At 49.6% G+C, this 12,945-nt stretch overlaps 1 protein-coding gene across 3 annotated transcripts in view; it reads right to left on the bottom strand.

Annotated features, from left to right (window-relative positions):
• The window catches only part of EXTL3 (exostosin like glycosyltransferase 3), a 98,477-nt gene extending 94,086 nt beyond the window's left edge, over positions 1 to 4,391 (bottom strand). For all 3 annotated transcript variants that reach the window (XM_084767183.1, XM_084767182.1, XM_084767184.1), the window contains exon 1: positions 4,358 to 4,391. The gene's annotated coding sequence lies outside the window, so the exon portion shown is untranslated. The remainder of the gene's footprint in view (positions 1 to 4,357) is intronic.
• Between the last annotated feature and the right edge of the window lie 8,554 nt (positions 4,392 to 12,945).

Raw genomic sequence — 12,945 nt, 5'->3', positions numbered from 1 at the left:
GCTGGAGTCTGACTTCATCATCAAGTGTAAGTGTGCATGTGTGTGTGTGTGTGTGTGTTTTCTCTCCTTTTCCTTTCTTTCTTTAGACACTTGCCACGATCAGTGGAAGCCCTCACTAGGAGCCCTCAGTCCTAGCCCTGCTTACATGGTGGCTGTAAGCCCCCGCCAGGAAGCCATCAACACCGGCCCACCGCCAGCCACTTAACTCTGGCCCCTCAGCCCACCACTATCAGCAGAAGCCATTGCTGGTAACAATCAGTTCCGGCCTGGAAAGTTGCCCTCAGAGAACGTCTGCAGGGTCACCAGCCAGCTGGCGGATCCATGCCCTGCCTCGGGTCTCTGATAGGTTTTCTGCTCACATTCTCCCTTGGCCTGGACTTGGGCAGTGCCCCTGGGCCAGCCAATCACTTGGTGAGGCTGGGCCCCCCTCTTATCTGCAGACAGAGCGGGCTAAAGAGCGTTAGCCATATCTTGGCTGCCTCATAGCCCTGTGCTCTGGGGAGCTGTCATCTAAGCATCTGGCTGGGCTCTATAAAATACCTTTTATCATTTTGCGGGGAATTGCATGTTTGGTCTTCCTTATCACAACTTTATCACAAGCTCCTGGACAATATGATGGCCAATGGGACTTGTTCTGCATACGATAAAATATATAAGGACAAAATACATACAATGTACCATATTAGCTTTTTTTTTTTTTTTTGAGTAGGGTTTCACTAAGTAGCCTTTGGCTGCCCTGTAACTCATGTGTGGATGGACCAGGCTAGCCTTGAACTCACAGAGTTCCACCTAGCTCTGTCTTCCCAGTGCTGGGATTCAAGGCATGCATGACAACTTGGCTCTACCCTCTGGGCTTCTTTGGGGCCAGAGGTTGGTGGGAGGAGACTCTTCATGTTGATAGGAAAGACACACACACACACACACACACACACACCTGTATACATGTCTGTGTGCATGTGTGTGGTAAGTACATGCTTAGAGGAGGATGCTGTAAGTATGAGGCCAGTGTCCTGTTCTATCACTCTTCTTCAAGACATAGTTTCTTACTGAACTTGGAGCTAGGCTGGTAGCAGTAAGCTCCAGCAATCCCATCTCTCTCTGCACCCCGACACCAAGCAGTGGCTTACAGCCACACACACAGCTTTTTCAGTGGATACTGGAAACCCAAACTGAGACCTTCATGTTTCCCCACTGAACCATGCCCCCCATCCCTGAGATTAAGCAGTTTAAGCACGCAGCTCACTCTGTTGTGCAATCGTCACAAGCTTTCCTGGGATTCCATCTTCTCAAATCCTTATCCATTTGACACTAACTCTATATTCCTTCTCCCGCAGCTCCTGGCAACCGGCATTCTGTCTTCTCTCTCTATCAATCTATTTACTCTAAGGACCTCGTTCAAGTAAGGGCATCCATTACTTATCCCTTGAGATCGGCTTGGATCACTGTGTATAATCTCCATCTGACTCCTTATCTTTCCGGGTCCTCACATTTTCTTCCTGGCCTCTCTTCCCAGGCGTCCTTAATACTTATTGCAGGTGCCAGCTTTTCCAGAAGTCTTTCCTGTCCCCCCAACTGACACACTAGAAAAGGACACAGACATAAAACCCTGGCATCGTGAGCAGAGCTGTAGTGCCATGCCCTCCACCGCCATGGCAGACACATGCTGTAGTGCTGTGCCCTCCACCGCCATGGCGGACACATGCTGTAGTGCCGTGCCCTCCACCGCCATGGCGGACACATGCTGTAGTGCCGTGCCCTCCACCGCCATGGCGGACACATGCTGTAGTGCCGTGCCCTCCACCGTCATGGCGGACACATGCTGTAGTGCCGTGCCCTCCACCGCCATGGCGGACACATGCTATAGTGCCGTGCCCTCCACCGCCATGGCAGACACATGCTGTAGTGCCGTGCCATCCACCGCCATGGCGGACACATGCTGTAGTGCCGTGCCCTCCACCGCCATGGCGGACACATGCTGTAGTGCCGTGCCATCCACCGCCATGGCGGACACATGCTATAGTGCCGTGCCCTCCACCGCCATGGCGGACACATGCTATAGTGCCGTGCCATCCACCGCCATGGCGGACACATGCTATAGTGCCGTGCCCTCCACCGCCATGGCGGACACATGCTATAGTGCCGTGCCCTCCACCGCCATGGCGGACACATGCTATAGTGCCGTGCCATCCACCGCCATGGCGGACACATGCTATAGTGCCGTGCCATCCACCGCCATGGCGGACACATGCTATAGTGCCGTGCCATCCACCGCCATGGCGGACACATGCTATAGTGCCGTGCCCTCCACCGCCATGGCGGACACATGCTATAGTGCCGTGCCATCCACCGCCATGGCGGACACATGCTATAGTGCCGTGCCCTCCACCGCCATGGCGGACACATGCTATAGTGCCGTGCCCTCCACCGTCATGGCGGACACATGCTATAGTGCTGTGCCATCCACCGCCATGGCGGACACATGCTATAGTGTTGTGCCATCCACCGCCATGGCGGACACATGCTATAGTGCCGTGCCATCCACCGCCATGGCGGACACATGCTATAGTGCCGTGCCCTCCACCGCTATGGCGGACACATGCTATAGTGCCGTGCCCTCCACCGCCATGGCGGACACATGCTATAGTGCCGTGCCCTCCACCGCCATGGCGGACACATGCTGTAGTGCTGTGCCCTCCACCGCCATGGCGGACACATGCTATAGTGCTGTGCCATCCACCGCCATGGCGGACACATGCTATAGTGCTGTGCCATCCACCGCCATGGCAGACACATGCTATAGTGCTGTGCCATCCACCGCCATGGCAGACACATGCTGTAGTGCCGTGCCCTCCACCGCCATGGCGGACACATGCTATAGTGCCGTGCCCTCCACCGCCATGGCAGACACATACTGTAGTGCCGTGCCATCCACTGCCATGGCAGACACATGCTGTGGTACCATGCTGTCGGGGTTGGTTTAGCCTCCTAGATTAGAAGCCAAAGTTATCTCTGCATTTCCAGTCCTAGCGTGGTAGGACGTCTACTGAACAGGATCTGTGTATGAATTAACTAGGGTGGTGCTTTGGCATTACAAGACAGGCTAGGATAATCCCCGTGTAATGAAGTCATTCAGAATAACCATTAAGATGGGTTTCTGCTTTACAAAGACTTGGAACCAAACTGTTAGTCAACTCCTTTCCTTGAGGAGAGGTAATTCAGTAACAGTTTAAAAGAATTTTCTTGTCTGGGCATGGTGACACATGACACCTTTAGCCCCAGCAGAGATCCACCTGGTCTACATAGGAAGTTCTTGGACAGCCAGGATTACATAGAGACCCTTCTCAAAAGACCCAAATGAATAATTAAAAAAAGAAAAAAAGAAAGAATTTTCTTATTTTGATTATCAAGTCAAGAAGTCTGGCAACCAAAAAAGGAATGTGTGATCACTATCTGCATTTTAGGTTTGGAAGACACAGTAAAGATGATTTTCATACTTCAACCTTCCTGGTGGCAGAAATGTCTGATTCCCTCTTCTGACCTCCAGGCACACATGCAGTGTACATACATACGTACATACATACATACATACATACATACATACATACACGCAAAACCTGCATACACATAAAATAAGTCTAAAAGGAAAAACTAAAATATGATTAATTTTATACTGAGGGCGTCCCGTTGCAGGATATTGAAAAGTGGGCAGAACAATTCAGCTTTATGACCTGAAGCCCCCAGGTTGCGACATTGCCAAGGAAACAGTAACAAGAAGTGAAACTTAAAGGACTGAACTCCAAGAGAAGCAGAAACTGGCTGAGGGGGCAGACACCCTCAGGCCCAGGGCGCTAAGCATTTCAGTGCCTCCTAGCCACCGAACCTTACTTGTTGCCAAGTTTTAAGTTCGGGTTGAGGAGCTCGGTGTGGCTTTAAGAAGCCCTAGGGGCCCGTCCTGGGTGGCGTCTAGGGCTGCTGGGACACCAGGACCCCCACAGGCTCAGCTCATGGGACAGCACCTCTAAAGAGGATGGCTCGCAGCTGTCACTTACCCCTTTTTTCCCCACAGTGTGCGCTCCCCAACCCACAACTCTAACTTCCCACCCGCCGCCTGCGCAGGCGAGTCACATCGATTCCTACGAGAGGGGCGGCTTGGAGCTGCACAAGACACTACACCGGACTCCAGACGCCCCCTTGTGAGTGTCCTGAGCCCTTGGAAAAGCAATTCAGGGGATATAGGCAAAGCGTTTATCCAGAGCCCACTGCCACGCCCGTACCTCACCAGGACTTCCACCCCTCAAGGGGCGAGCCCCCGTAGTACCCCGTCCTACAACCCCCTTCACCACCCCCTTTCCCCTACCTCACTACAGCACCAGGAGCCGAAGTCTGCAACACCGTGGACTACCAAGGATGGCAGAACACTTGGCCCGGCCCCGCCCCCGAAGGCTAAACCATTTTCCCCGCCCCATCCAGACCACGCCTTTATCAAATGGGCCCCCTCTACCCTCCCCAACAGATAGGCAAAATAGGCCACGCCCCCTCAGACCACGCCCTGTGCAACTAGGCCCCGCCCAAACGTCCGGGCCGCGCCCCACCACAGGGATGCCCGCCCTACTGTTTGAGGTTCTGCTGCACAGGCGCACTAACAGCTCTGACAAGCTCTCTGGAGTGTCTGAAACACAGTGCATTGTGGGACACTTAAGTCAATGCCGAGCCTGTGCTGACCCCTGGCGGGTACTTCTGTAACAAGATCCAGAGTGTGGCTTGTGGGGCTCAGACCCTGAGGACAGGTCGGTCATTCAGTAAAGTATCAAAATAAAATGGAAAACAGCTGGAGCCCCTTCCCTCAGAGTAACATAAAAAACTAAAACACCTCGGACAAGAGAAAAATCTACTGAAACCAGGGAAAAACAACTGACAACGAGAAATGTCAAGATGACAGAAGTATGTAGTTTCTATCCAATTAAAGCACAGATCACAGAATACTAGAGAGAAATGAAATGCTATGCAGCGGGACACAAAACCGTAGATACGATCAAGACCGCCATTTAGCGTGCCTTGCATTTCTCATTTTCTTTCTGGCTTTTTGAGATGGGGGGGGTCTCTTTATGTACTTCAGGCTAGTCTTGAACCCCCCTCTGCCTCAGTCTCCCAAAGCGCTGGGATACCAGGAGTATGCCACCATATCCATCCAGCCTTTAATGTTTATGAAATAAGTTCTAAATGTTGCTAGCCTATTGGAACTATTTCTGATTACCTGAACTACAGCAGGATTTTAGTTTCCCTACAGTGTTTTTGTTTTGAGACAGGGTCTTTCTACATAGCCCTGGCTGACCAGGTGGTTGCTTGCCTCTGCCTCTTAAGCGCTGGGATTAAAGGCGTGAGCCACCACACCCATCTCATTTAAGTGACTACAAAAAAAAGATTTATTTATGTACATAGTGTTTTGCCAGCATGTACACCTACACGCCAGGAGAGGGGGCCAGATCTCATTATAGATGGTTGTGAGCCACCACGTGGTTGCTGGGAATTGAACTCAGGGCTTTTGGAAGAGCAGCCAGTGCTCTTAACCTCTGAGCCATCTCTCCAGCCCCATTGAAGAGATTTTTAAGAAGCTCAATACACAAAAATGTTTCTGAGGCCTTAGAGAACTTGAACGAGTTTGCTTGTCTGCAAATCATGGCAGGATACCAGAAGGAAACTCTATTTCTTTGGGAGTGTATTAGTTTGGTAGGCTTTTCATAGCACTCAGACTAGGTGGCCCGCCCCCTCTTCCTGGGCCCGCCCCCTCTTCCTGGGCCCGCCCCCTCTTCCTGGGCCCGCCCCCTCTTCCTGGGCCCGCCCCCTCTTCCTGGGCTTCCAGACCGTGTCTCCGCGGTTGCAGTATTTCCCACAGGTGTGCTTGTGGCCACATTTTCCCTGCTTATAGGACAGTCATCTTTGTTAAGGGGCTTCCTCTGCTCCAGCATACCCTCGTTCTAAACAAACCATGTCTGTGATGACTGTACTTAAAATCAGATTCCCTCTGCTGTGGTACTGGGGATGACAGCTCAAGCCAAAACTGGGAGTGAAAGCTGGAAAGTCACAGCATAATCTTAGGAAATTTTTAAGAAAAGCAACGAATGACAAAAATACTGCAACATTATGTAAATATATGTGTATATGTATATATGTGTGTGTATAATAATGTGTATAATATATACACATATATAATATTAATACTGCTTTAAAAAGTAAGACCTGTAACATTTCTCTTGCCTTTCAAGATAAACCTGGCACTGTGGATGAGCTAAGTTAGCCCTAGAGACTCGGGAAACCTGCCCAGTGTGTATTTGGTGTGCCTGGACACTGTGCAAATGCCTGGTCTGAGGGAAGGGCCCATCTCTTGCATTTGAACCCTAGGGTCTTGAGAAGAAACAACATGGCAAGTCCTCCTACCGAAGAATTCCAAGTTCAGGGGCAGCGGTTTGACCAGAGCTCCCACACTGGGGAGGATGCTTCACAGGTACAAAATGTCTTCCAGAGCCAAGCGTGTCTTCCAGGTAGCTCTGTAGAGACCAAACCAACACCATTCCTGAGAACTTGACCGCCCCGCCCCCAACTCCCCCAACCCCCGGAGTTTCCAGGGAGAGCCACAAATGTACAACTAGCAACCATTCCTAGGAGTTTGCATCCAGGGCCAAGCAATCAGAGCTATAGGTCACAGTGACCAGAACAAATGAAAAATTCCCCCCTGTGGTCTGGCCCTGGTCCCCCAGCCAATCAGCTTAAAGGGCAACTTTCTTGTACTCCCTAACCTATCATGTAACAGCAGGGCTTGGAACCCTCCCACCCCCCCGCCAGCAGTTTTTTTCCTTAAAAACAAAAAAACAAAAAACAAAAAACCTACTCCCGTAGCACTAGGGTCTGCCATCTTCCCTCTTCATGATGGGACTGACGGTCCAGGCTCTGAGCTTGACTAATAAACGAAACCCTGTGTGATTTGCATCCAGCTGGTTCCTGATGGTCTTTGGTGGTTTCACAACTTGGGCATTACAGTGATGGACTAAAGTCATTCCATTTTGCTTAAAACTTTCATTCCTGAATTTGGGTGACCTACTCTTGAACTCCGGGTCTAGAAAAAGCCACGAAGATACACTTGGCACAGAGATACAGAATAAACAATCAGCTGGAGAACAAGAAAATACTAAAAGTTCAGGCGCTCCCCCAGATTTCTCAAGAACTATTTCTTAGAAGTTAATTATTTGTGGGTTGATACTGGACTTGTACCAGACGAATATCAATTAGTTCAAGGCATAATCAGTAGGATGCTCGCCTAATTAGAAACGTACCTGCTTTCTTGCTCTCTACAATGTATAAAAAGTTCTTTCCTACTTGTACTCGGAACTCACATCTGATCCTCTGTGTCGGCGATAGTGTGGGTCCAGCTTAATCTGAACAATCAATAAACGAGACTCTAGTGTGTTTACATCTCTATCGGCTCCTAGTGTTTATCAGGGGTTCATTTAAGCCCGGCACAACAACAGCTCAACTATACAAACCCTACCACCATTAGAAGCTTTGAGCTGTCTCCAAGAAACAAAGCCCTGCCTAGCATGTCAGCGCTGTGTTTTCTTGCCAGAATCTGGGAGAACCCAAAACCCAGTGTCCGTGTGCATGGAAGTCTACGCCCTAAACCTTCCTGGCTGACTTCAGCCACCAGAGGACACAGAGCACAGTGCTGGGCGCTTCAGCAAACCGTCGAGATGGAGCGACCGACTTACCAGTAATCTCTAAGCATCAGCCACATCTGGGAGCCCCACAGTCGAAAGCAGACAGGAGCCACTGCTCTTATGAGTTAGCCACAGAGTTGGGCAGCAGTGCTGGAGGGAGGAGAGCGGCCAGGTCTGTGAGACACAGGACAGCAGGGGTCTGGAAGGAACAGCTACCTGGAGGCAGTGCTTGCCTGCAGAGCTCACCCTGGCTCCTGTCCTGCTGGCCAATTGGGAACAACAAGGCACTTCAGGTTTTCCCAGTTTGAGGGCAACGCCCCCAGTCAGCCTCCCTTAATAGGACACAACCCCTGAGAAGAAAGTGCTAGAAACACAGGTGGCCAGAGCTGCAAGTCCAGTGCTCACACAGATGACCTTCATCACTGAGATCATGGGCTTTCTCCTGTTTCTCTGGCTCACATGGGGCTCCTTTACAGCAGCTGGTGCTTGTATTAAGCAGGTCACAAAACCTAGAATTAGGTGGATCTCCTTTTTCTTAACGGCTCTTGCAGAGGCCTTATGGGACCCTAGAACTCAGGCCCCAGTCTCTATACATTCAGACTCTCACAGTATTGTTAGACTTGTCTCAAGTGCGTGTGTGCATCTGTCACATGCACATGTGATTTTCCCCACAGACAAACTTGATCCCGAGTGTTTCTTCCTGCTTGGAACCTTTCCTGGGTGCTCTGATGTCCACTTTGGTTTGCTGGCCTGCCCTTCCCCCTGCCTCTCCTCACCCCACCCCTGGACCTTCACTTCATATTTTCTTTGCTTTCCTATTTGGATACCAATACCAGGAATCTTGAGATACACCTATAGTGTTTATATATAATATTATTTATTTATGTATTTATTTATTTTTTAGTGTTCCGCCTGCATGTACACCTGCAGGCCAGAAGAGGGCATCAGCAGATCACTTTACAGATGTGAGCCACCATGTGGTTGCAGGGAATTGAACTCAGGACCTTTGGAAGAGCAGAAAACACTCTTAACCTCTGAGCCATCTCTCCAGCCCCCAAACTGACCCTTTAAAGCCTAGAATTCAGTAGCATTTTAATCTCATTCATACTGTTAGGCAGCCATCAACACTTCCCCAAAAATGATCTTTACCCTAGTGAAGCTCTGTGCCCAGTCAAGGCCTAACTTCCAACTCATCTTAACCTGACGACCCCTAATCTACTTTCCCAGTGAATTTACCTGCTCTAGAAGCTTATTGTAAATGGATTTCATACAGTGCTGCCTTTGCGTCTGGCTTCTTTCACACAGCAAATGTTTTTTGGGGTCCATCCATGGGGAAGCATCTTGCAGATCTTCATTCGTTTTCATGGCTGCTAAGTGGGGTGAGTCTCTTGGCATGGACACACCCCATTTATTAATTTTCCTTTTGATGGGCACTTGGGCTGTTTCCATGTGTGGGCAATCATGAGAGGGTCTGCTCAGAACACCGTCATTCACTTCAAAGTATATATTTTTTTTTCTTCCCCGTGGTAAGATCTTGTTTCCACTGTGGGCCTAGCTGACTTCTACTTAACTTTCTGAACCCTTCATAAAGCTCAATATGGTGGCACACACGTGAAATCCTAGCACTCGGGAGGCAGAGGTAGGAGGACCCGGGGTTCAAGGCTTGCTTGAAATACATGAGATCGGCCGGGCGTGGTGGCGCACGCCTTTAATCCCCGCACTCGGGAGGCAGAGGCAGGCGGATCGCTGTGAGTTCGAGGCCAGCCTGGTCTACAAAGCGAGTCCAGGACAGCCAAGGCTACACAGAGAAACCCTGTCTCACAAAACCAAAAAAAAAAAAAAAAAAAAAAAAAAAAGAAATACATGAGATCCTGTCAAAAGGAAAAGAAAGAAACAAAGATTGAGAGGAAGAAAAGATGAAGGAGGGGATGAAAGAGGAGAGGGAAGAACAGAGAAAGAAGGAAGGAAGGAAAGACAATTATGGAAAAGAAAAGGGGGGAAAATGTCATAAATAGCCCAGGTGTGGTTTCACATGCCTTTATTGCTGGCACTCAGGAGGCAGAGGTAGGCAGATCTCTGTAAATTCAAGGCCAACCTGGTCTACCTAGTGAGTTCCAGACAAGCCAGGGCTACCCAGTGTGACCCTGTCCAAGAAAGATAAATCTTCATGTATAGAAAACAGAAAGTGGTAAGATAGGAGCCCCAGCCTACACCTCCCACCTGGGCCCATGGGTATTTTCCATGCAGCTGTTTTGTTCTACAGGCTTTCCCACATGGGCTATTTTATGACGACAGTACAAAGACTAAAGGTGACAGAGCCTGCAGCCACTGACTCAGAGGTCCCAGTGACCCAGAAGTGACAGAAAGTTACACTCAACAGAAGGGCAGCAAAACTGGGTCTATACCCGATACTCAAATATGCGCCCCATCTCTCAGAAGGTATCGTGGTGCACAGCTAGCTGTAGGCTGTTACACAGGGGTCAGCTGACCGGAGAGTTGAAAGGCTGGGAGATTAGAGGGCATGGCCAGCTACAGCCTGCTTGCTTTCCAGTCACCAACTGCACATTCAGCAGAACTTGGGCAAAGTCATTAAATCACTGCATTAAGTAATACTATCCAACTTGTTTCAAGAAAGGTGAAATGCTGGCACGCCCACGCCTTTAATCCCAACAGGCAGGAGGCAGAGACGGGCAGATCTCTGTGAGTTCAAAGAGAGTCTAGAACAGCTAGGGCTGCACAGAGAAACCCTGTCTTGGGAAAACAAGAAACAAAAACAAACAACGATCCAGTGTGGTGGTGCATGCCTTTAACCCCAGCACTCAGGAGGCAGAGGCAGCTGGATCTCTGTGTGAATTCAAGGCCAGCATAATCTACAAATCGAGTCCAGGACAACCAGGACTACAAGAGAAACCCTGTCTTGAAAAACAAACAAACAAACAAACACCAACAACCAAGAAGAGAAAAGAAAGGTAGGCAGAAATAAGGGCTGAGGAGATGACCTGAGCTCAAATCCTCAGTAACACACACACACAGACACACACACGCACACGCACACGCACACGCACACGCACACACACACACACACACACACACAGCTGAGCCTGGCCAGACATGCCAGTAACACCAGCACTGGAGGGCACCCTAGGGGCCCGGTGGCCAGGTAGTCTAGCCAAACTGGCAAACTTCAGGTTCAGTGAGAAACAATCTACAAAAATATCAGGCAGAGAGCGATAGAGGAAGACAACTGAGGCTCCTTTCTTGTCTCCCACATGCACGCGCACAAGCACACCCCCACCCGTGGTGAACAGCCCCCCACCCCCATAAAAGATGAAATAGTGCGATCCCAGCATGCAATTCTATTTCATGCTTCACATGAACATAAATAGACTACAGAAGACCAACAAGGGCCCCATTGAGTGCTGGGAAATGCCGTGACCTAACCTGAATTTGGTCAGAACCAGCTTGTCGCTGTGAGTCTGCCCCCGAGGACAGTCACTTGAAAGCCTCTTTGATTTCCTTGCCCTGTGCCAAAGCCCCTAGGCCCTGAACTGGATTTTGTCACTTTGTCTGGGTAGTGACATTCAGTTTGTAGGCTCAGAAGTCCCCCTCTGACCCTAATCATGGGCCATTCCCAAGAAGAACTCAAAAGTTAGCTTCTGGGGGGCCGGGGGGGTATAGCCCAGTTGGCGGAGTACTTACCCAATATGTGCAAAGCCCTGGGTTTCATCCCCAGCACCTTATAAACGAGGCATGGTGGTAATGGAACACTGAGGGGGGTGGAGGCAGGAGGATCAGATGGCCAAGGTGATCTGCAGCTAGAGTAAGTCTGAGCACAACCCAGGTTACAGAAGACTCTGTCTCTGGGACAGTGCCCCATGCATTCCTGGGTCACCCTCCACTATTCAAGTACACAAGTGCTAACTGACTTGGCTTAGGAAGGAAAGGTGTCTGCTGTGAACCTGGTGTCACATGTCTGTAATCCCAGCACATGGGATGCTGAAGTCGGAGGACCACAAGTTTGAGGCCAGCCTGGTTATTACAGGAAGACTTGCTGTTAAAGAGCATGGGGTCGGGGTGCGGGGAGAAAGCTCTCAAGCTTTGTCAGGCAATAACCTTGCTGCTGCATACCTTCTGGCTTTTCCCTCTGACTCCTTCTCCTGCCTGTTGGGCGGCCACTGTCACTCAGCTTTCCCTAGCTCAGTCCCTCCCTTACCACCACACATACCTTTACCTGTTTCCTGAAAAGCTCTTCCGCACTAATTTACAGTCAAGAATAAAGGGCTGGAAATGGCTTATCAAACTGCTATTTTATTTTGCTTTATTTTATTTTGCGTATGGGTGTTTTGCCTGCGTTTGCGTATACGTGCACCACACGTATGCTGGGTGCTCGTGGGAGGTCAGAAGAGAGGGTTGGACCCCCTGGAACTGGAGTTACAGATGGTTGTGAGCCACGATGTGGGTGCTAGGCATGAAATCAGGGTCACCTGGAAAAGCAGCCAGCTCTTAGCCGCTAAGCCATCTCTCCAGTCCTTATGATGCCTTTTGCAACAATAATTATATTTTTCCAAACTAAGAACTTCATTTCTTTTCTTTTCTTTTTTTTCTTTTGTAGGCGGGTGTTTCGCCTGCGTGGATGTCTGCGCACCACAGGCATGCAGTGCCCCCGAGGTGAGGAGAAAGCGCTGGATCACCAAGAACTGGGGCCATGCACAGCTGTGAGCCACCATGTGGGTGTTGGGAATCAAACCCTGGTTCTGAGCCATCTCTCCAGCCCTCAAGTAACAATTTCACTAGAATATATTTTGTGCAAAATTTAAAAATCCAAAACCAACACACACCTTTAATCCCAGCACTTGGGAGGCAGAGGCAGGCAGATTGCTGTGAGTTCAAGGCCAGCCGGATCTACAAAGTGAGTCCAGGACAGCCAGGCCTATTTCACAGAGAAACAGAAAAAAAAAAATAGTTCAATGAAAATGTGTGTTTAGAGATGGCCTGGTCCGTGCCTCTTTGGGAATATTACATTTTGATGTGTTAAAGCACTTCAGGTTGTGTTTGCTTTTATTTTTGTCACAGGGAAAAGGGATTTACTAAATTTTACATGCCAAAAGCATCATCAGGAATGATTTTAATCTCTAATAAAGACTTCATTACCTCTCTTTTTTTCTCTTCTGTAACGAACAGTGGCTCTTCAGTCCTGGAGAAGCCTCTGGAGATGGTCTTTGCGCAGGCTCCTTCC

Source organism: Acomys minous (assembly GCF_964271855.1).
Source record: "Acomys minous genome assembly, chromosome: 18".
Lineage (NCBI taxonomy): Eukaryota > Metazoa > Chordata > Mammalia > Rodentia > Muridae > Acomys > Acomys minous.
Note: the sequence above shows the minus strand (reverse complement) of the source record. Positions and strands in the feature narration are given on the sequence as shown.